This window comes from Macaca nemestrina, chromosome 1, assembly GCF_043159975.1.
Source record: "Macaca nemestrina isolate mMacNem1 chromosome 1, mMacNem.hap1, whole genome shotgun sequence".
Lineage (NCBI taxonomy): Eukaryota > Metazoa > Chordata > Mammalia > Primates > Cercopithecidae > Macaca > Macaca nemestrina.
Genome location: NC_092125.1, coordinates 31219791 through 31244202, shown reverse-complemented (window position 1 = coordinate 31244202; position 24412 = coordinate 31219791). Strand labels below are relative to the sequence as shown.

General features: G+C 40.4%; 1 protein-coding gene and 2 pseudogenes across 16 annotated transcripts in view; all 3 read left to right on the top strand.

The window, feature by feature from the left end:
* The window catches only part of LOC105484436 (TNF superfamily member 4), a 308159-nt gene that overhangs the window by 97714 nt on the left and 186033 nt on the right, over positions 1 to 24412 (top strand). The gene's annotated exons all lie outside the window — the stretch shown is intronic.
* LOC139357617 (T-complex protein 1 subunit alpha pseudogene) lies at positions 1238 to 23642 on the top strand (annotated as a pseudogene).
* On the top strand, positions 18371 to 23642 carry LOC139357055 (centrosomal protein of 57 kDa pseudogene; annotated as a pseudogene).

Here is a 24412-nt window from a genome sequence, read left to right as displayed (position 1 = left end):
GATTTATGACTGTATAAATGAGAAAACTCAAATAGTTGTTTTGGAGTGTAGCACACCTCCTCTTGGGTCACACTTTGTACTTCACCTTTCGGGGCCTGCTGGGACAAATCAGTTATAGGTATAGAAGCAAAGAGAGGTGGTGAGGGTGGGTCCTGGGGTGAATCAGCAGTCTTGCAAGGCAGTTGCCTGGGGTGGGGGCATGACAACTTCCTAGGAAGTTCAGGGTTAATCCCTTTGGATGAGGTGGAGAGGCCACTCCCACTGGGGGTGGGTAAGTGCTACCACTGGTTGTTGGGAGGCCACTTGTTCTGTGGGTGGGAAGGCTGTTCTGCTGTGGGGTGGGGGAGCCTCTTCTACTGGCAAAGAAAACTACCAGAATTCAGGAACTCAATGTTTCTAGCGTCATCAAAGTTTTCTCACATGTCCCCATCCCAATTTGTAAGATCCTATACTTTCCTAGTTTATGTCCTCACTTTAACAATAGACACCCTGTGAGGCTAGGAGTTTAACTTGTGTTGTATTTCAGCTAGTTGCAAAATGAGATTCTGTTTTTGATTTGCAGCAATCTCAGCTCTGGCTATAGGAAATAATGGCTTCCTCAGGGCACACATAGAAGCCTTTAAGTCATTTATGCAGTGCTCAAGCTGAGAGTTCAAATTCCTGAATTCATTCTTTTCTTACACCATTTTGGTCAGCAATATTAGGTGTAAACAGCCAACCTCTTTATAGTCACCAGTTTTCCCAGAATTTTCTCTCTATATATATATGAGAGAAAATTTTGATAATAATTTTGAGTAATATAACCTCATTATAGCCACCACGTTTGTTGATTCTTATAAGTGGTTGACTAGGAGTTTCCAATGCAGATATTTTGTATATCTCTATTGCCAGAATATGCCATGAATTATCAGTGCTCTCTTTACTTCTGAAAATAGTCATTAGTATCTTCAAATCTCATCAAATTAGGGAGATAATTCCGGAATCCTGGAACCAATTCAGAAAATTCATCTGTAGCATTTTGTTCCCTTAGAACCAATCTCAGAAACAAACAAAATCTATATTAGGGTTCTCCAGAGAAACAGAATATATCTTTATCTCTCTCTCTCTCTCTTTTCTATCTATTATCTATCTATCTATCTATCTATCTATCTATCTAATCTGTCTCTGTTTAAATATAAAAGATCTATTGGGAGGAATTGGCTCACATAATTGTGGAGGGTGAGTAGTCCCACTATCTGCAAGCTACAGACCTAGGACAAAGACTGGAGGTGGCAAAGGACCTTGAAAGGGATAAGTTCAGAGGCCAGGAAAGCTAGTGGTGTAATAGAGTCTGCATCTGAAGAAGACCTGAGAAGCAGGGGAAATCATAGTGTAAGTCTCAGACCAAGGGCAGGAGAAAATGGATGTTCTAGCTCAAGCAGTCAGGCAGAAGGGGTAAATTCTCCGTTCTTCAATCTTTTGTTTTATTCATGCCCTCAACAGATTGGACGATGCCAATCCTCATTTGGGAAGACAATCTGCTTTACTTAGTCCGGAGATTCAAATGCTAATCTCATCTGTAAATACTCTTACAGGCATACCCAGAAATAATGTTTAGCCGAATATCTGGACACCCTGTATCCAGTCAAGTTGACACATAAAATTGACAATCACAATAAAGTATCTGGAAATATAAAGTAAGAATAGCATGAGGCCAGCTTGATTAGCAAGACCCTTGACAGCAGGTGCTTAGAACATGAAACAATCATTTCAGCATTAAAGTCCTGCAGTCCTCAAGTCAGGATCAAGTCTTAACATTTCACCAAACTCAGGAACATATTTTTAGGACAGATATTAGTTTTTTTGTTTGTTTGTTTTAAAGATGGAGTTTTGCTATGTTTCCAGGCTGGCCTTGAACTCCTGGTCTTAAGGGATCCTACCACCTCAGCTTCTTGAGCATATGGGACTACAGGCATGCACCACTGTGCTTGGATTTAAATTTCTTGCTTGTAATATCAAAAGACAAAAAGTTATACACCATGGAGAAATAGCATATCCTTCTTGCTGAAATAATGCAGATATAAATGGCTAAAATAATTCAAAGGAAAAATGGCATGAAATTAAATAAAACATTTTTTCTTTGTCAAGAAATAATATTGGAAAATATTGCCAAATGTCCTATGAAGAAACAATAATCATGGCAAGTTATGCAGTGTGGGATGCTTATAGCATAAGTTCATTGAAAGTACAGATGTTTCTCACGTCTCGGCTAATAGCACATTCTAGATTTTGTGTCAGAGTGGATCACAGGAAGAACTGCGTTTGAAAGCGAACCACTGCAGGAAGGATATACAAATAGTCTCAATTGTAAATGATTTACTTAAAATCATCATTCTATGGGAAAACTGTATAATCTATAGCATTTTTTGTCTTCTTTGGATGAATTCTAAGAAATGCTGCTCTTGCAATGTCATCTATTATACTACAGAACTTGTAGAATCTCAAGGTGCCAGCTGTGAGCCCCCAAGAACAAACAGTTGAACTTGTGTTCCCAGTTAAGGAGTTTGGGCCTTACCATGGGGGTACATGGATCAGATTTGTGATTTGGGATGGTCATAGGCTGGAAGTGGCAAAGGGCCCTGAAAGAGCAAGTTCAGAGGCACGGAGACAGTTGTGAGGCAGGGCAGATGAGCTGGGCGGATGATGGATTCCTGAACTAGGGATGTGGTAGATAACAAAGTATGTTGTGTGAGGGTGAGGAAATGTCAGGAATGACTCCCACGTTTTTGGCAGTGAGTTAGGAAGCAAGGACATTTGAAGTAGATTTCTGGGATATACATCGAAGGCAGAATGAGCTTTCAGCAGAATTTTTGTCTTGCAGCTCCTTTTCTGTATTTTGCTCCCGCATCTGGGTATCCTCTTCCACACATTTTAGGATCTTGGTGCCCTCATCCACGTCTCTGGCTATTCAGCCCTTCCATTCCTACCCAAGCCTAGACATAGGTCCCTACTCTAGCCTCGATTTCTTCAGTGCTCCTATCTCTCTTGTATTCTTTTGTCCCCCACCCTACCAACCAAACATTCATTCCCTTTAGGCTCTGGGTTAGGAAAATAAAATGGTCTGGAGACAGAATATGCCAAAATTTATGGCCTTGTGCTTCCAATTCAATAATTTTATTTGGAGTAAAATCCCCTTCTTTAAGGAGTTTTAATGGCAATTCACCAGTGTTTTATATATAGCTGGAAATTGTAGATAGTATAGCTGTAATTTTAAAATATTATACTAAATATAAGGCTTTTCCTCCTAACTTTGCTAACCTGTTTTCTATCCAAATTGCCTGATTTAGTGATTATAGATGGTCTTTTCTAATATTGTTTGTCTAATCTAAAGAAAGTCTGACATTTTGCCTCCTAAAATGCCAAGAATAAGTTTCTCGAGAAAGATATATATTCTCCTCAAAGGACTTATCTAAATGTTTTGGCATCATTTCTCAGTAAATATGTACTCAGTAGCAAAGAATAAATGAATAGCTTCTTGGGACTCAAGCTGTTAGTAATACAAATAATAGTTACCAGTTGGTGAATGCCAGGCAGCCTACTGTAATTTACATCTGTTATTTCTAATCCTAAAAATAATGATGTAATACAGAGAGTTGTTTGAATTAAACTTTGGATGAATTCTAAGAAATGCTGCTCTTGCAATGTCATCCATTATACTACAGAACTTTACACCACAGTGTAGCAGAATCTCAAGGTGCCAGCTGTGAGCTCCTAGGAACAAATAGTTGAACTTGTGTTCCCAGTTAAGCAGTTTGGACCTTACCACGGGGGTAGGGATAGGGCTCTACAATCATTTTTTTCCCTTTTTGTTTTCTGGGTTTCTTTCTTCAAACTGACTATAGTAAAACTTGGTTTGGTTGTGCAAGAAGAGTACTGTGTTTATTCACATTTATTCAAATTTGGAAATATTTTTATGTAAAACATTTAATACTTAAGCTAATTCTATGAGACAGGCATTAGCCCTCACTTGGTAGAGAAGGAAATTGGGGCCCACAGGGTTAACAAATTAGACACAGAGCTGCTGGTAGAGCCCAGGCCTTTTGACTCCGAGGTGACATTGAGTTAGATCTCCATTTGTCACCTGACTCCGATAAGCCTATGCTCAGACTGGCATATTTTAAAGTGGTATTATGAGTTTCAGGAATTAGTATTATCTCAGGGTTTGTAGCCAATATTCCCCAAAGATTTAAGGATATTTTTCAGATAAATGCTTGCAGGTCCATTTGGGTAAACTTATGGAATTTAAAGGTCACTATGATTGAGCATTCTGGCTTACATAAAGTATTTGTTTACAAGGGCCTGCTTTTTATTTTTGTAATAAAAATCACCCTAAAATCTCTCAGTTTTGTCCTTGAAGGCTCCATGGTCGATAAGTCAGAGTTAGAGATCTCTGAGCGTCAGGCCACTGATTGCTACATATATTTCATGGTAATTGCTAGTTATCCTCACCTCCATTTAGAGGTTAGTTTAGACTGTCCAGCTGGCAGAGTGGCAGGGCTAGACTAATTTAGATTGAGGGGGAATCAGAAATGTAGGAAGAGGGAGATAAAACTGACTTTCTCAGGGAGTGGGAGGAGAGGAAGATGATTTACTAGCTCAAGACCAAGTATAAACAGGGTCACAGTGGATTCAGTGTCAGTCTAAGATCTCCTAAGGAATTTAAGGGGGATGGTAACTAGTCTTGAGAATATAGGGCTGAGTCAATATTGGAAAATCTTTTTTTTTTTTTTTTTTTTTTTGCTTTCTAAGGAAGATAGACTATGCTAATGGGAAAGCCATACATATGATGAATTCATATATATTCATTTGGAAATAATCAGGGAGAGAGCTAATATAGTGTGCATGAAAGAGAGAGAGAGAAAGAGAGAGACAGAAAGAGAGAGAAATTTGAAGCTGGAGATAGGGATGCATAGGGACATGGAGAGGGAGAAGGGGTGGGCCATAAAGTGAGGTGCTGCACAGGGGAAGGACCAGAGCAAGAATGCGCTGATAGCATGATTGTCTGAAGGCTGAGAATAGAAATGTTGAGTAAGGATTTTTAACATGTCTGCTGTAGTGATGCACATTTTATTAAGCAAGAGGAAAACATGACCAGTTTCATAATTTATAGTCTTTCATAAAAGAAGAATGTTGAAGACTGGGCGCAGTGGCTCACACCTGTAATCCCAGCAATTTGGGAGGCTGAGGCAGGAGGATCACCCGAGGTCAGGATTTCGAGACCAGCCTGGCCAACATGGTGAAACCCTGTCTCTACTAAAAATAGAAACATTAGCCTGGAGTGGTGGCAGGCACCTGTAATCCCAGCTACTCAGGAGGCTGAGGCAGGAGAATCGCTTGAACCCGGGAGGCAGACATTGCAGTGAGCGGAGATTGCACCATTGCATTCCAGCCTGGGCAACAAGAGTGAGCGAAACTATCTAAAAAAAAAAAAAAGAAGAAGAAGAAGAAGAAGAATGTGGAAATTAAGTTGCTAATAATGCAATTGATAATGTATTCTGTCTTTCCACTTGCTTACGAAGTTGAAGAAATACAGTGATTTAGGTTTGAGAAGAGAAAATAATTTGGAGGATAAATTTGGTTTTGTTTTAGGTGACCTACACTTGAACAACAAAGAATAATGAGTACTTCCATTTCATGCAATATGGTGGACTAGATTATCCATTACCACCTCTTCCAGTGCAAAACACCCAGAGGTGCCAGACAAAGCACAACAAGTACCCTTTTCAATGCATAGTCGAATTTATAAGAAAGAAAGGAAAAATCCTAGGGCCAAAACTTAAGGGTAAAATGAAAACTTGAAAAGGTTGTAGGTCTCAAATGCTTGGGGTTTAATGGCTTCACAAGGCCTTAGGTTCAGTGGAAATGAAATTGAAATGCCAATGCATAGAGATCAGAATGTCCAATTCTAAAGCACATCACTCTCAAAAACTGGACTCTGAATGGTTTTCTAATCCATCCTTCACTTTCATTCAATTCTGAAAATCCTTTTTTAGCATGAGAATAAGGTGTTTTGTGGCTTTAAAATATGCTCAGTAGTATGAAATAGGTTTCTTTTCTTGATATGTGAATAAAGTTAATGGTTAATGAACAATTTTCTACCATATTTCAATTAAAAATTTAAAAATATCTTCTCCTCAGCTCTAAAAACCTGATATTTTAGTCCTGAGGGATAATGTCAGGCTAGTTAGGACTCTGAACATACAGCTGACTGAGGCACTTGAAAACACAGCAATGATCTCAACTGACTATCAATTTCAGGAAAGAATCTCTTAACCTGTCTTTCAAAAACATTAGCATGTTCCCCCTGCCTTAATGCATCTTTGCTTCTATAACAAAATACCTATGACTGGGTAGCTTATAAATAATAGAAATTTATTTCTTATGGTTCTGGAGGCTGGGAAGTTAAAGATCAAGGTGCTGGCAAGTTCAGTGTCTGGTGAGGGCTGCTCTCCTTCCAAGATGGTACCTTGAATGCTGTGTCCTCATATGGGGAAAAGACTGGCCATTCCCTCCAGCCCTTTTATAAAGTACTAGTCCCATCCAAGATGGGAGAGCCTTCATTGCCTAATCACCTCCTAAACGTTCTCTTAATACTGTTGCATTGGAGATTCAGTTTCAACATGAATTTTGAAGGGAACACAAACATACAAATCACAGCATTTCATTGCTGGTTCTCCAAAATTCATGTCCTTCTCACATACAAAATACCTTCATTCCATCCTGATAGCCCACATGTCTTAACTCATTCCAGCACCAACTCAAAAGTCTAAAGTTCAGAGCCTCATCTAAGTATCATCAATGTCAAACATGGCTGAGAATCAAAGGTGTATTTCATCCTGAGGCAAATTGCTTTCCTGCTGTAAACCTGTGAACTCAATCAAGTTAGGTGTCTCCAAAATACAAGACAGACAGACATTTCCATTCCCAAAGGGAGAAATAGGAAAGAAGGGAGGCGTAATAGGCCCCCCAAAACTTCAAAACCCCATAAGACAAACAACATTAAATCTTGAGGCTTGAGAACAATAATTGACTCTATATCCTGCCTTCTGGACACACTGGGGTGGGGATTGGGCTCCCAAGGCTTCAGGCAGGTCCATCCCCATGACTTCACAGGGTGCAGCCCACACAGCTGCTCTTGGAGTTGGAGTCAGATGCCTGCAGCTCTCTCAGGCTGATGTTGCATGCTGATGGCTCTACAGGTCTCAGGGGCAGCCCTGATCCCACTATGCATTACCCCACTGGGGGCTCTCTGTAGTGGACCCAACCCCATGGCTCTCTGGACATTGACCTAGTGGGGACTCTCTGCTGTGGCCCCACTCCCATGGCTCTACTAGGCATTGCCTTAATGAGGGCTCTCTGCAGTGGCTCTGACCCCACAACTCTATTTGGGCATTACCTTGGTTGTGGGATTTCTGTGGTAGCTGTTCTCTGTCTGGGCCTTGAGGCTTTCTGAGGCATCCTTTGAAATCTAGGTAGAGGTAGCTGTGCCTCCATAGCTCTTACACTCTGTGCACTTTTAGAGTTGACATGTACAGACACTGCCAATGTTTACCACTTGTGCCTTCTAGAGCAGTGGTCTAAGCCACCTCTGGGCCCACTTGAGCCACAGCTAGGGCAGTTGAAGAGCACTGCACCAGAATGTGGGGAACAGAGACTTGAGGTAGCCCTGGGCATGAGCCCCAAGGTCCCACAAGCCCCTCATTTGCCACTATTCTGCTCTAAAGGTCCTCGAGGCCTATGGACACTCTGGGCCTGTGATGCAAGTGGCAGCCTTGAAGATCTCTGAAATACCCCTGGGGTCCTTTTTGCCTTGTCTTGATGAATAACATTTGATTTCTGTCCATCTATACTAATATCTTTATCAAACGGTGACCTGGCCATACCCTAGTGTTCTCTTCCTAATACACCTTTTTATTCTTTACATGACCAGGTGAGAATTTTCCAAATCTAAGTTTTGCTACCCTTCTGATGATAAATTCTTTTTTTTTTTTCTGAGACAGAGTCTTGCTCTGTTGTCCAGGCTGCAGTGCAGCAGCATGATCATCATGGCTGACTGCAACCTCCATCTCCCAGGTTCAAGCAATTCTCATACCTCAACCTCCCCAGAAACTGGGATTACAAACATGTGCCACCATGCCTGGCTAATTTTTGTATTTTTTAGTAGAGAAGGGGTTTCGCCATGTTGGCCAGGCTGGTCTCGAACTCCTGTGCTCAAGTGATCCACCTGCCTCGGCTTCCCAAAGTGCTGGGATTACAGGCGTAACACAAAATCTCTACTAGCTTGTTCACATAATAACAATTGCTGCTGGGTGCCCCTAACATTACAGAAATTGTGTCAATGACTTGCTCTGCTTTTTCTCTGCGTATAACATCGTCGCTAATGTTGTGGTTGTTATTAACCTTTTTAGCTATAGTGTGACGTGCACCTATTTTTTTTGCTAAGAGGGTTGCAACTTTGAATAATATTTCTTATAGTTTTTTCTTTTCTCTGTCTTTAGGGTTAAAATAATGCTTTCTTCCTGGAAGGCATTATTTGCCCTTGTTATGAAAACAATTCACTGGTGTTTGGAGATTGTTGGAAAAGTTTTGATGACCTCCTGCCACTAGTTGGTAAAATTTCATAACAATTGATATCATTAGGGCCAGAGATAAATGCATCAAGAGCCCAATAAAATTCATTGTTTGGATAAAGGATTCATTGTCCTACTTCCTGTTTATACTTCCCACTTTTAGCTGCGTGGGAAAAATCATTTTACCCACAGAGTCACTTATCCCAGCAAATGCAGATTTATTTAAAAAATTAGTACTAGAGTCCTGTTTGCTATTTATGCTTCCAGTTATTTTGAGTTATATAATTTATAATGCTGATTTCAGCACTATGACTACACTAAAACCAGATTTGAACTATATACCCATTTTTGTGAATTGGGATATAAGGCAGCAGAATAGAAATAATAAAAATTTATATTTCAGGCCAGGGCAGCCGGGAAGCAGGTAGGGCAGTGTTACTCAGCAGCTCCTGGGGCATCGCTCGGGTACGCTCCAGGCCGTCGCAGCCACTGCCCTGATCGGCCAGGGGCCGCGATACTGGTTGCTCGCGGTGTGAGCAGAATTCAATGTGTATCACTGCCGCGAAGATGGAGGGGCTTTGTCCGTGTACCGTGACCGCAGCACTGGGGAAGCGATCCGCTACCAGAATGAAATGGGTCTCGCTCTGTTGCCCAAGGGGTTCTCGAACTCCTGGCATCAAGCTATCCTTCTGCCTCGGCATCTCAGTGTTGGGATTACAGATGTGAGCCACAGTGTCCGCCCCATTTAGACTCCTATTATGGCTGCAGCTTCCATTGCCAATATTGTAAAAAGTTCTCTAGGTCCAGTTGGCTTGGATAAAATGCTTGTGGATGATATTGGTGATGTAACCATTACTAACGATGGTGCAACCATCCTGAAGTTACTGGAAGTTGAACATCCTGCAGCTAAAGTTCTTTGTGAGCTGGCTGATCTGCAAGACAAAGAAGTTGGAGATGGAACTACGTCAGTGGTTATTACTGCTGCAGAACTCCTAAAAAATGCAGATGAATTAGTCAGACAGAAAATTCATCCCACATCAGTTATTAGTGGCTATCGACTTGCTTGCAAGGAAGCAGTGTGTTATATCAATGAAAACCTAATTGTTAACAGAGACGAACTGGGAAGAGATTGCCTGATTAATGCTGCTAAGACATCCATGTCTTCCAAAATCATTGGAATAAATGGTGATTTCTTTGCTAACATGATAGTAGATGCTGTACTTGCTATTAAATACACAGACACAAGAGGCCAGCCACGCTATCCAGTCAATTCTGTTAATATTTTGAAAACCCATGGGAGAAGTCAAACAGAGAGTATGCTCATCAGTGGCTATGCACTCAACTGTGTGGTGGGATCCCAGGGCATGCCCAAGAGAATCATAAATGCAAAAATTGCTTGCCTTGACTTTAGCCTGCAAAAACCAAAAACGAAGCTTGGTGTACAGGTAGTCATTACAGACCCTGAAAAACTGGACCAAATTAGACAGAATCAGATATCACCAAGGAGAGAATTCAGTAGATCCTAGCGACTGGTGCCAATGTTATTCTAACCACTGGTGGAATTGATGATATGTGTCTGAAGTATTTTGTGGAGGCTGGTGCTATGGCAGTTAGAAGAGTTTTAAAAAGGGAGCTTAAACGCCTTGTGAAAGCTTCTGGAGCAACTATTCTGTCAACCCTGGCCAATTTGGAAGGTGAAGAAACTTTTGAAGCTGCAATGTTGGGACAGGCAGAAGAAGTGGTACAGGAGAGAATTTGTGAGATTGAGCTGATCTTAATCAAAAACACCAAGGCTCATACATCGCATCGATTATCTTACGTGGGGCAAATGATTTCATGTATGATGAGATGGAGCGCTCTTTACATGATACACTTTGTGTAGTGAAGAGAGTTTTGGAGTCAAAAATCCATGGTTCCCGGTGGAGGTGGTGCTGTAGAAGCAACCCTTTCCATATACCTTGAAAACTATGCAACCAGCATGGGGTCTCGGGAACAGCTTGCTATTGCAGAGTTTGCAAGATCACTTCTTGTTATTCCCAATACACTAGCAGTTAATGCTGCCCAGGACTCCACAGATCTGGTTGCAAAATTAAGAGCTTTTCATAATGAGGCTCAGGTTAACCCAGAACGTAAAAATCTAAATGGATTGGTCTTGATTGAGCAATGGTAAACCTCGAGACAACAAACAAGCAGGGGTGTTTGAACCACCCATAGTTACAGTTAAGCGTTTGAAATTTGCAACAGAAGCTGCAACTACCATTCTTCAAATTGATGATCTTGTTAAATTATATCCAGAAAGTAAAGATGATAAACATGGAAGTTATGAAGATGCTGTTCACTCTGGAGCCCTTAATGATTGATCTGATGTCTCTTTTATTTATAACAATGTTAAATGCAATTGTCTTGTACCTTGAGTTAAGTATTACACATTAAAGTACAACAAACTGTAAAAAAAATTATATTTAACATAGGTAAGTAGTAGCACATAAATATAAGAACGTATTCATGAGAAAAAAATGGGTCTCAGTTGATTGTTAGTAGCAGTGACATGACGTGTGCAGCCGTTATAGTGTATATGCATCTTGTTGGAACATTTGAAAAAAGAATATGGCAACATTTCTGTCAGTTGTATATTAAAAATTTGTTCCATCACTTTTTTCTCTACATTTGCCAGAGCACTTCCAGACTCCTTATAGATTGTCAGGGAACACCACTGGTTTGTGTACCTTTGAGGGAAGACCACTGCATATGCTCTGCTGCTGGAAGAGGGGATCAGGGTCATGAAGGGAATCGTGGTGGATGAGGGCAAGGATGGTTCCTAGAATTCGGTGCTTTTTATAAAATAAATGGGTTTTTTTGCTTTAGAGCTACTATAGTAACTCTAAGAAGGTGAGAGCAATACTGTTTACTGCTCTTGGGAATACCTTTAACAACCTTTGTTCTCCCCCTAACATACACAAATGTTTATTTTTAGTGGGGCTAACCTTGACCTGCTTCTCCTGATCTCATTTACTCTACTGTATTTTTTATTTTTTTCCACAGTGCTTATCATCTTCTAATATGCTACTTTATTTATTGTGTTTATCATTTATTTTCTATCTCCTTCTAAAATGTAAGTATCACCAGGTAGGGATATTTGCTGATCTTTACACTGATGGAGCAGTTCCTCACACTCTTTAGCATGCAATATTTATTCAATGAATGAATGTACTGAAAGCCAGTTATGTGTAAGCAGTGTCAAATGCATCAACTCATTTTCTTCTCGCTTTGACTTACATGAAGTGGCTAGTATCCCCACGCCTACCAGAAAATGGGGGGTAAAGAAGTTGATGATGATGGTCATGATGATGACGAGGATAATAACATAAGTTGTCACTTGCTATCTTTCTACTGTGTGCCAGTTGATTTATTAATATCACCTCATTAAATCCTCAAATTAGTCCTGAGTGGTAGGCATTTTGATCCTCATTTTATACAATTGGAAACAATTCTGAAGGGGTAAATAACATGCTCATGATGACATAGCTGGGAAATGATTGAACGAGGACTTGAATCTCTGCCCCTGTGGTCCCAGTCTCTGGTTTTCTCCATAAGTTGCCTCTTTTAAGCATCTGTTTTAACACCGTTGATCTGAAAAAAAAAAATCTACAGTATGATTAAATTGCTTAATTCTCTGTGGGAATTCGAGATTTTCTTATTCAGATCATTGTTCTATTCTTCCTGTGAATAACTGGTTTAATGTTCAAATGGTTATTCCCAAAACCACAGTGTCTCTTTCCAGAATCTGAAAAGGAAATGAGGTAATCTTCAATACTGTGAATGAATGAAGGCCAAGCTATACAAACCACAGACAGAAAAAGCAGCTTTTTCCTTTTTGCTCTCCTTTTTGTTTAAGTGTGATAAAGTAAAATTTAAAAAATGTTAATGGATCTGGGTTTAAATGATACCTCACTGAAGAAGCTATTCACAAAATTTGGTTGGTCTACTACCTCTACTCAATAAACATTACTGATGTAAAGTCCTATTTCTCTGCACTGAACACATGCACTTTTATTTAAGTAGATAGAGTTTTTCAACCTCAGCACTTGATTGCAATTTTGGGCAAAGAATTCTTCCTTGTGGCAGGGGCTGTAAGGTGTTTAGCAACATTGTAAGATGTTTAGTTACATCCTTGGTTTCTACTCACTAGCAGCTAATTAGTTCCCCCCACTCCTGACCTCCTGCACCTAATAATTGGAATGACAAGATTTCATCCCCCAACCTATTTTGGGGATAACTAAGATGAAGGCATGAAACAGTGTCAAAAAGAGATCCCAAGCAGAGTACCAGACCTCAAGTTTGTTTTTTAAAAAGCTAATTGCCATTGATTTTGTTCTGCAAAGATGCAGAATTTCAGCTACTGACTTCTTAGTTTTGAGACACCTTTTTTTTGTGTGTGAAAACAGTAAATCTCTTAGAATGTAGGTGATATGGTAGATGTGACATAGTCTAGGCAGGCAGGGAAAGGTCCACCTTAGGAAATGCTGATCACTGTGGGATGTGAAAAAGAATAGGAATCAGTCAGGTATTTGAAGAGGAACACTGTAGGTTAAAGGTCCTAGTTCTAGCTGCACACTGGAATCATCTGGGGAAGCCTTTTCTTTCTCATGGTATTTTTTTAAAATTATACTTTAATTTCTGGGATAGAGGTGCAGAACGTGCAGGTTTGTTACATAGGTAGGTATACACTTGCCATGGTGGTTTGCTGCACTGATCAACCCGTCATCTACATTAGGTATTTCTCCTAATGTGTCTGGAATTGGTTCCTTCTGGTGGGTTCTTGGTCTCACTGACTTCAAGAATGAAGCCGCAGACCCTCATGGTGAGTGTTACAGTTCTTAAAGATGGTATGTCAGGAGTTTGTTCCTTCAGATGTGTCCGGAGTTCCTTCGGGTGGGTTCGTGGTCTAGCTTGACTTCAGGAGTGAAGCCGCAGACCTTTGCATGAGCAGGTTGCCGCTGCTGGCTTGGGTGACCAGCTTTTATTCCCTTATTTGGCCCCACCCACATCTTGCTGATTGGTCCATTTTACAGAGCGCTGATTGGTCCATTTTACAGAGTGCTGATTGGTGCGTTTACAAACTTTTAGCTAGACACAGAGTGCTGATTGGTGTGTTTACAATCCTTTAGCTAGACAGAAAAGTTCTCCAAGTCCCCACCTGACCCAGAAGCCCAGCTGGCTTCACCTCTCAATCCCCTCTCTAAACAGGACACCCCAACTGCTGTTGGGAATTGGGCAATGACTGCTCTAGCTACTTCTTGTTGGATAGGGGTGAAGAAGGGGCCCTGCAATTTTAGTGTCCACCAGAGGGGAACTCTTTAGGTCAGTGAAAGTGGGTCGGTCCAGGGGTCCTTGGTAGAAGTTGTGAGTTGAGCTCATTTGGAGTTCCATTTGTAAGACCGTCTGTAGCTTGATGGCCTTGATCCTAGAGGAAATATATTTGACAAGGAGGTTAAAAATACAGAGTCTGAAGGCGAGTAATAGCAAGGTGGATGTCACAGGAACTAGAAAGGCGAGAAGCCATGTTGCCTGACTCCAGAGATTGGTATAAGAGTTTGAAAGGCGTTGTCTGATTTCAGAAGCCTTTTCCTGTAAATGCCGGGTGGCATCTCATACTATCCCTGACTGGTTAGAGTAAAAACAACACTTTCACTAAGAAGGTGCAGAGTCCTCCTTTCTCAGCAATGAGGAAGTCTAGGCCTTGGCAGTTTTGGAGTCACTGCTGCCAAAGAGTCTATTTGGGATTGTTGAGTAAGGATAGATTTCGTTATTTCTCGCAAACTGTCTGAGAAATCCTTTGAGAGTGTGTGGTAGCAGGATAATGAAGTAGATAAACTGGTTATTCCAGTTCCTGTAGCAGTAGCCATTCCTAACCCTATAAGTAGGGGTATTAGTTGTATGGCTCTGTGCTGACGGACTTGAGCTTTGAGGGGTACTGATAGGGCCTGATCTCCTTGGACAATGTTAATGTTAGGACTTAGAAAAACTAAGGTTCAGGTGCCTGTCCAGTTAGTGGGGAGGCAGATATAAGTTGAAGTTCCACATAAGAAGAATATACCTTGGCTGGATAGACAGAACTGGTTGTGTATGTTAAAAAGGTGTGTGAGTTTGTTGTTTTCATTTTCCCATACCCCTAGAGTGCTTGCCAAGGTAGCTCCAGTGAGCGGCTGGAAAGGAGTGTTGGGAGAAAACTGAGTGGCTTCCTGTGTTCTATTTTCCCATTGGAGAAAAAATCGTTTTGTATCTACTAGGAACCATTTGAGAGAGTGATTGAGAGAGGGCGTGAGGAGGCATTCAGTAGTGGTGGGGACGCTGCTGCAGGGGGTGTCCATGGGTGAATGGTCATGCATGGAGTATGTTTGCCATTACAAAACCTGGACTGTTTGTTAAGCAGGGAGGAGGTGATGATTTTTGGAGGCCCTGAGAAGCAGACAAGCCGTCTGAATGGAGCTGTTTGGGTGACTCATAAGTTACTATGATCAGCTGGGGCTTGAAGTTGTAGGGTGTAATTACACTGATGGAGTCTTTTAGCCTGACTTGGACTGGATGGGCATTTTTTGCCCTTCCAAATTGTCCTTCCAATGCCCAGACTTTAGGGTTGATTCCCTCCTTAAGCAGGGGACTATGAATGGGTAACTTTTTCCCCATATTCATGTAGATAATAGCTCCAGCTTTGGCTAATATATCCCTCCCCCATAAGGGTGTGGGACTTTCAGGCATAACAAGAAAGACATGTGAAAAGAGCAAAGTCTCCCAATTACAACTGAGGAGGTGGGAGAAATATGTGGTTACAGGCTGTCCCAGGATTCCTTGGATAGTAGCAGACCTTGAGGACAGTCGTCTGGGACAGGAGAAGGCTGTGCCAGTGTCCAGGAGGAAGTCAATTTCCTGGCCCTCAGTGGTTAAATATACCTGGGGCTCAGTAAGGGTGATGACATGAACTGGTGCTTGCCCCAGGCATCCTCAGTCCTGTCGTTGGATCGTATGGTTGTGGGCTTCTGGCCCAGAGAACCTTTGCACTCTGGGGCAGTGCGTCTTCCAGTGATTGCCTTGGCACAGCAGACATGGACGAGGGAGCATCTTGTTTCTCATTGGACAATCTTTTTTAAAGTGTCCCTGTAAACCACACTGATAACAAGCCCTACCGGGTGATTGGCCTGCTCCATTTTCTGTCCTCTCTGAACCACCAAGGTTTGCTTGTCTGAGGGCCATGACTAAGGCTGCAGCCTTTCTCTCATCTCACTTTTCCTTTTGGGCCTGTTCCTCTTGGACCCTATTACAGAACACCAAGGTTGCCGGGTTTAATAATGTCTCCAGATTTTGTTCAGGGATCAGGGCTCGCTTTTGGAGCTTTCTCCTGATATCTGTGGCTGATTGGGTGATAAACTTTTAGGATCAATTGACCCTCAAGGGAGTTGGGTGACAGGGAAGTATATTTTCTTAAGGCCTCCCATAGCCACTCGAGGAAGGCAGAAGGATTTTCTTCCTTTCCCTGAGTTATGGTGGACATCATTGAATAATTAATGGGCTTTTTCCTAATTCTCCTTTGTCCTTCTAGAACACAAGTCAGCAGATGTTTACAACTCCAGTCCCCATGATCTGAGTTGAGGTCCCAGTGGGGATCCATACTGGGGATGGCTTGCTTACTGGTAGGGAATTTGTCCCTTTCTTCAGCTGTCATTCTATCATTTACTTGACTAAGATACTGGGTATCTCCAAACTCTCAGGCTTCAGCTAAAGCTGCATTCTTTTCATTAAAGGCCAGGGTTTGACCTAAGAATAGTATGACAATTCTCCAAGTGAGGTAGAAGGTTTGCCCTAGACCCTGTAGGACATCTGTACACCTATCAGGATCATCTGAAAACTTCCCCAGGTCTACCTTGATTTGCTTTAAATCAGAGAGGGAGAAGGGCATATGTACCCGGGTTGGGCTAAATTCCCCTTCTCCTATAGCTTGAAGGGGACATAACTGATAGCCTGGGTTTTTTTGTGGTCCCTTGGAGATTTCTTTGCTTGTTTCCTTCTGGGTGGGGGAGATTAGAGGAGGATCATCATTAATAGGAAGGGGAGTTATAGGGAGGCTAGGATATGGGGGTAAGCTGAGAGGTCCTCTTGTGGAATGTAAATTGCAAGCTTTGCATAGTTGTGTATTTTCCTTCAATGAAAAGAAAGCTTGGACATAAGATATTTCACTCCATTTGCCTTCCCTCTTACAGAAAAGGTCAAGCTGCAGGATAGTATTTTAATTTATACTTCCCTCAGGTGGCCATTTTTCCCCATCAGAGAGAGAATGTTGGGGCCAGGTTGTATTGCAGAAAAAAATAAGCCACTTCTTTTTCAGGGTTTGTGGGTTGAATTGGTCCCAATTGCTTAGGATGCATTTCAGGGGTGAACCTGTTGATGCTTGAGTGTTTCCCATGTGCAAGACAAAACCACCCATGGTTTTGGTCTGTTTTTTCCCCCCACCCAAGAACTCGTAACGGTCCCTGGACCCTGCTGTTCAGAATAGTTGCGCTAACTGAAGCAGCAGCAGAAACACTAGTTTTCCTCCTAGACCACAAAGAGGACTGAGGAAAGTCAGATTTAGTGGCCCTTACTGATACATTCTTGAAAACTTGCACCCTTGCCTTTCCTCTTAGACCACAAAGAGGACCAAGAAATGTCAGATTTAGTGGCCCTTACTGACACATTCTTGAAAACCTGTTAGAGTCCTAAGCCTTTTCTCCTGTTAGTATTGGGACTTTACACTTTTCCTATAAAGATGATATGCCTCAAAATGGAGTAGAGGGCCATATCCTGAGGGAGGGAAGGGATCTCCAGGGTGGGAAGAGTGATGCCTTTTGTCCTCACTTCTCATCATATGAATGGGAAAGATATCCCTCCCAATTTTGAAGTCTGTAATTTCTGAGGCTCCCCATATCCTAACTTCAGGAATAGCCTTTGTTAGGCCTGCTAGTCTGAGGAGGAATCCTAAAATTCCAGATAAGATAGTCCCCTGTCCCGACGGGGCTTTAGGCAATAGTTATGTCTTTCTGATTGGTGAGCCCAGGTGCCTAAAGAAGGGAACAGAGTCCTGAAATTTATACTAGAAATCATTCTTATAGGATAAACTAGAAGAGCACCAGGGACAGGGTGTGGTTTTTAGAAACAGGACTAGCCTCGGAGAAGAGAGGTGGGAGGAAGTTTATTTGACAGGCATTAGGATCCAGGAGGCAAGGGTCAGGATAGATAGGATAGATGGGCTAGTCTTGCTTGGGTGACGTAACTTCGAGAGTTCTGCTCATGGCTGCAGGGTCAACCAACTTGTTGTTAGGACCCTGGAGCTGTATGGTTTTCCTCTCTGTTGACCCTCAGCTCAGCCCAGAAGTACAGGGAAAGTGGAAGCTGTTTCCAGGCAAACCAACACTCCCAACTCTGAAGAGTCAGGGGTTGTTAGAGAGCTCTTTCCCAGAAAGCCTGAAACCGTGTCTTTAGTCTGGCGGCTGCACTAGTCACTTTTAACTGGCCAACAGGTGCCTGGTATTTAGCTCCCGAATTCTAAGGCAAAATGGGACAGAATAGCAAGTGAAAGTGGTCCAACGGTACTCACTGCATGGTGACATTCTGGACGAACCCCCAAGATGTGTCTGGAGTTGGTTCCTCCTGGTGGGTTTGTGGTCTCGCTGACTTCAAGAATGGAACCATGGAACTTTGCAGTGAGTGTTACAACTCTTAAAGATGGCATGAACCCAAAGAGTGAGTGGTAGCAAAGTTTATTGTGAAGAGCGAAAGAACAAAGTTTCTACGGTGTGGAAGGGGACCTGAGTGAGTTGCCACTGCTGAATGGGAGTGGCCAACTTATATTCCCTTATTTGTCCCTTCCCATGTTCCATTTTTGTCTTATCAGAGTGCCTTTTTTCAATCCTCCCTGTGATTGTCTACTTTTAGGATCCTGCTGATTGGTGAGTTTTACAGAGCACTGATTGGTGCATTTTACAATCCCCTTGCTAGCTACAGAGTGCTGATTGGTGCATTTTACAATACTCTTGTAAGACAGAGAAGTTCCCCAAGTCCCCACTTGACCCAGCAAGTCCAGCTGGCTTCACCTCTCAGTCTGAGCTGCTATAGAGACAGGTGTAGGTGAAGGAGGCAGTACCTCATAGGCCACATTAGGGTTTTGTTCCATTGGGGAATTGTTAGGCAGTTCTGATGATCTTTTTCCCTGAGTGTCCTCCTAAGCAGGGTCTTATGTTCAGAGGCAGGTTTTCCATGAAGTTAAAGAAGCTTGAACTTCAGGGTCCTTCATGGCATGAGCTTCTTAGAGGGATACTGGCAGTGGGTTCACATGATCTTATGTTATCACAAAATTTTCAAAAAGAAGTTATTTTTACCCCATACAACCCCTGACTCTTAACACTACAACTTCTCCTCTGTCAAAAGTCCTTTCTGTTGGTAGGGTTGGAAGTGAGCATTTTTAGGAGTATAATTGGATTGTTTGAAACACAAAGGATAAATGCTTGAGATAATGGATACCCTATTTACCCTGATGTGATTATTATGAACTGTATGTCTGTATCAAAATATCTCATGCAACCCATAAATATATACACTTAATATGTACCCACAAAAATTGAAACTCAAAAATTAAAATATATATGTGTCCTATAAACACAAGAATTTGCATAAATTTGATTTGATACAATTTTCTTTGAAAAGTATATGATACAGTATAACTATATATGCTGCCTAAAGAATAAATTCCTGACATAAGAGAATGGCGATTTTCTCCTTCAGCCCCTGCCCCTGAACTTCCCTCCCCAGTCTCTGGTAACCATCCGTCCACTCTCTTATCTCCATGAATTCAATTATTTTAACTTTTTGCTCCCATAGATAAGTGAGAACATGCAATGTTTGTCTTTCTGTGCCTGGCTTATTTCACTTCCATCTATCTTGTTGCAAAAGACAGGATTTCATTCTTTTTTATGGCCAAATAGTGCTCCATTGTGGATATGTATTAATACCACATTTTCTTTATCCATTCATCTGTTGATAGACACTAGGTGGCTTCCAAATCTGGGCTATCATGAACGATGCTGTAATAAACATGGGAGTGCGGATATCTCTTCAATATACTAATTTCCTTTCTTTTGGGTATATACTAGGACTTGGATTGCTGGATCCAAAAATATGGTAGCTCTATTTTTAGTTTTTTGAGGAAGTGTTTTCCATAATGTTTTTACTAATTTACATTCCCACTAACAGTGTACAAACATTCTCTTTTCTCCACATCTTTGCCAGCATTTGTTATTGCCTGTAAAAGACATAAATCTTAAGCAGTATTACAAATAAGGAGTCTATATATGTGTAAACTTGCATATCTTATGCATACCAATATGCTATGAAAGATCTTAGTGTATCTGATGAACCTTGTCCTGACAAAGTTTGGTGGTTCCATATGAAACATCATACAGATCATACCCGCAAACATTTATTTTACCTAAAACCCAGTTATGTCATTAACAGAAAGAGGTAAATTTCGTCAGAAGTAATGATCAACTCTTAGCTTGTTTGATGATTAAATTAATTAAGAGGAATTAATTATTCAAACATAACTGGAAAATAAATTTCTTGCTGATTTGACATGACATACAAACAAAAAATAATCTAAAACTCACAAAGTGCTACTACAATGAGGACATTGATGACAAATCAGTTAATGAATGATCATTTAAAATTACTCACTCTACAAGAAACTCGAAGTGCCCTGAAATTTTACAGTTGATATATGAAAGACATTTAATAGAATTTCCCCTCATTATAGGACAATGATCCTAAACATTTTACATATCATTAGCAATAATGAATTTTGAAGCACAAAAAAGCCTTTTGAGACAGACAATAATAAAAAACGTATTTCCATAAATGGTGCTAAACACTAAATAATGTTTCCTCTGTAGAAAATGACATTACAAAATTCTTGATAAAGAGCATCTAGCCAAAAAGTGTAAGAAAATAGTATTATAGAAATGTATTCTGAAAATAACAACTTCAATAAAAGTTGATATTTTTCTGGATTATGTCATTGTTGTGTTTGTTGGCTTTCTTGTGTTTTTTTTTCTTTTTTGCCAAGTGACTTCTCACCTGAGAATGATGCATTCTTTTTTTTCTGTTTTTTTTTCTGAGACAGGGTCTCACACTGTTTCCCAGGCTGGAGTGCAGCAGTGCCATCATAACTCATTGCAGCCTCAGTACCTGGGCTCAGCCTCCCAAGTAGCTGGGGTTAGAGGCATGAGCTATTATGCCTGGCTTGTTAGCTTTCTTGAACTTATTTTTTTGTGATTTCTTTTTTTAAATATTTAGCCTTATACCTGATTTTATATTGATAATTTTATATTCTTTTTTCTTAAAATTGTGTAATTAAAATAGCAACTTGTATAAACTTGACTACAGCCCTGCCTGATATGACATTTAGATCCCCTTGAACAGTTAGTGGTATAATAGTGATGTGATGTTCCCATTTCCCTATATTTGTTGTAGAGTGGGAGAGACTGAAGAATACCAAACACAGTTTTCTTACACTTTAAAGCAATATAATTAGTTTAATTGTAATGCAATCCTGATTGGATAACAAAATACGTGCAACAAGTTTCAACTCCCTTAAGAAGTATTTTTGTTGATTTTTAAAATTACAAAGGTAGTTCAAATTATTTAAAAATTATAATACAGAAGTAACATAGCAAAAATACCATCCAGTTTACCAGAGGAAACCATTGCTTATTATTTGGTATGAGTTTTTTTCTTCACACTTTTTCTATGCATATACAAATTTACATCTGTGAATATATATATATATAAATGTGTATATATACACATACACCCCTACATATATGTACAAGTATATCCATTTACAGTTAAAAAATTAACTTATAACAAAAACAAGATGATAAAATACTTACTTTTTTCTTTTTCTTTGAACAATATGTTATGAACCCCTTTCCACATCAGTACATATATATATATATATCTATTCTTCTTAAGAAATGCAAAATATAGATCTAGTATAATTAAATTAATCCTCTATAGATAGACATTTAGGATATTTTTATTCTTTTCTTATTATAAACAATGCTAAACTGAAATCCATAAAAATATCTTTGTACACATTTATGAGTGTTTCTGGACATCAGATTCCTAGGAATTAAATTTCTATATCAAAGGCTTTGGGTTTAAAAATGTCTGTTATTTATTACCAAATTGTCCTTCAAAAAATGGTTGGCTTTCACATGGTCACAAAATTTATGATTAAGGCCAGATTGAGTTACGTGGTTGTCCCCAACAGACTAAGAAAGTGGCACCAGTGTGTGGCCCGATTTTCTAAGCCCAGCACTAGCACCTTTCCCCTTTTCCATCAGGGGTTCAACTTAGGATCACCCCTGGTGGGCAGCTCCTGAGTTGTGAAGGAGAGTATGAGAACTCAGACTGTCTCGGACCTGTGGAGGCTCCGTGGGTGGCGTTGGTCTCTGCTGCTTCTGGTTCTCAGTTCTCGAACATCTTAGCTGAATCATCAAGGCCTCAAGGAAGTACAGTTCAGCATTCTTCATCTCCATATGTAGTATATCCATCTGATAAGCCTTTCCTTAATAGTCATCTATGACACTCCCCAAATAAGACTATACTTGCCTATCTAGAAAGCAACAGCAGAGATATATTTTCTGCTCTTAAGAATCTTCAAAGTAAGATTTGATGCTTGGAACGTAAAAGGATTCCAGAAGAAGAAAGTGTAAAAACCTTGTCTAGAGAAACAGTTGAATCCAAGAAAGTATTGGATGAAGATATACAGGAAAGGGAGAATTCAAAGAATGAAGAATCAAAGCACAATCAAGAATTGATATCTCAGTTGATAACTGCAGAAAATAAATGTACTCTTTTAGAAAAACAATTGGAATACATGTGAAATATGATAAAGCATGCAGAAATGGAGAAGACATCTGTCTTAGAGTAACAGGTTTCCCTAGAAAGAGAATGGGAACACAATCAAAGACATGTTTGCAGCCAACTTGAAAAATTGGATCTTTTTGAATGGGAGTATAACAAACTTTCCACAGTGCAGGCCCTTGCAGAAAGAAAAATGTAAGAGTTGGAAGCAAAACTCTCTGAAGAAGAACAGGAAAGGAAACACGTACAAACTAAGGCAGCTAAGTTACAGACTGGTCTAGAAACAAATAGACTTATCATTGAAGATAAGGCAAGTCCACATTTTCCCAGTGCAAGAAGAATTTTTTAAAAAGTCAAAACCACAAGAAAAACTAAGTTCTAGGAACTATTTTGGTGCACCAGTACGTTATAGATTATGCTTGGGTGATGTGCCGTTTGTAGCTGGGAAGTCCACAAGTCTTAGCTATGCTGTGGCAGCCAGTGTTCAGCTTGTCTTGCATTGCATCTAATGAAGAAACACAGTAAAGCTTTGTGCAATGATTGGTCATTAGTGTTCCCTTGGCAAAGCAAGTATCTTCATGAGTGTTAAAAGTAAGAAGTTGTCAGTAATACCTCCCTCCTCTGACAGCATTAATGAGGAGTTGTCAGAAGTCTTACAGAGTTTACAGATGAATTTGGACACAGGAGCTGTAATCATCAGCGGCTTGCAAAACTTACCCAGGAGTTGCCAACTGTTGAACTGAAAGACAATTTAGTATGTGAATTGGAGGCATTAGTGGAAAAGATGGAGGCAAAAGGCAACCAAATAACTAAAGTTTGAAAATACCAAACTGAGCTGGAGAAACAGAAGGTAAAGAAGTAGAAGAAAGAATTAAAAGCTACCAAAAAGACTCTGGATGAAGAAGGAAAGAGCAACAGCCATTCTTCTGGAACACAAATAAGAAGGCATATAGTATGAGTGCAACATGAACTGTACACACGTTATCATGTTGATGTGAATCATAATTTCAACTAGATGAAGCCATGTTAACGTTTTATAAATTTGCTACTGAAGTCAATAAAGCAATTTTTTTTAAAAAAGAAAGCACTGAAACTTTCTTTAACAGCCTCTTTGTTGGGGGAAGTCAGGGAACCTGAACTGAGGGACCGGCTGGAGCCACGGCAGAGGAATATAAATTGTCAAGATTTCATGAACATTTATCAGTTCCCAAATAATACTTTTATAATTTCTTATGCCTGTCTTATTTGAATCTCTTAATTCTGTCATCTTCATAAGCTGAGGATGTATGTCACCTCAGGACCATTGTGATAATTGTGTTAACTGTACAAATTGATTGTAAAACGTGTGTTTGAACAATATGAAATCAGTGCACCTTGAAAAAGAACAGAATAATAGCGATTTTCAGGGAGCAAGGGAAGACAACCATAAGGTCTGACTGCCTGCGGGGTCAGGCAAAATAGAGCCATATTTTTCTTCTTGCAGAGAGCCTATAAACGGACTTGCAAGTAGGGAAGATATTGCTAAATTCTTTTCCTAGCAAGGAATAGTAATAATTAATACCCTGGAGAAGGAATGCATTCCTGGGGGGAGGTCTATAAACGGCTGCTCTGGGAGTGTCTGTCTTATGTGGTTGAGATAAAGACTGAAATATGCCCTTGTCTCCTGCAGTACCCTCAGGCTTATTAGGGTGGGGAAAAAACTCCACCCTGGTAAATTTGTGATCACACTGGTTCTCTGCTCTTGAACCTTGTTTTCTGTTGTTTAAGATGTTTATCAAGACAATACGTGCACAGCTGAATAGAGACCCTTATCAGTACTTCTGATTTTGCCCTTGTCCTGTTTCCTCAGA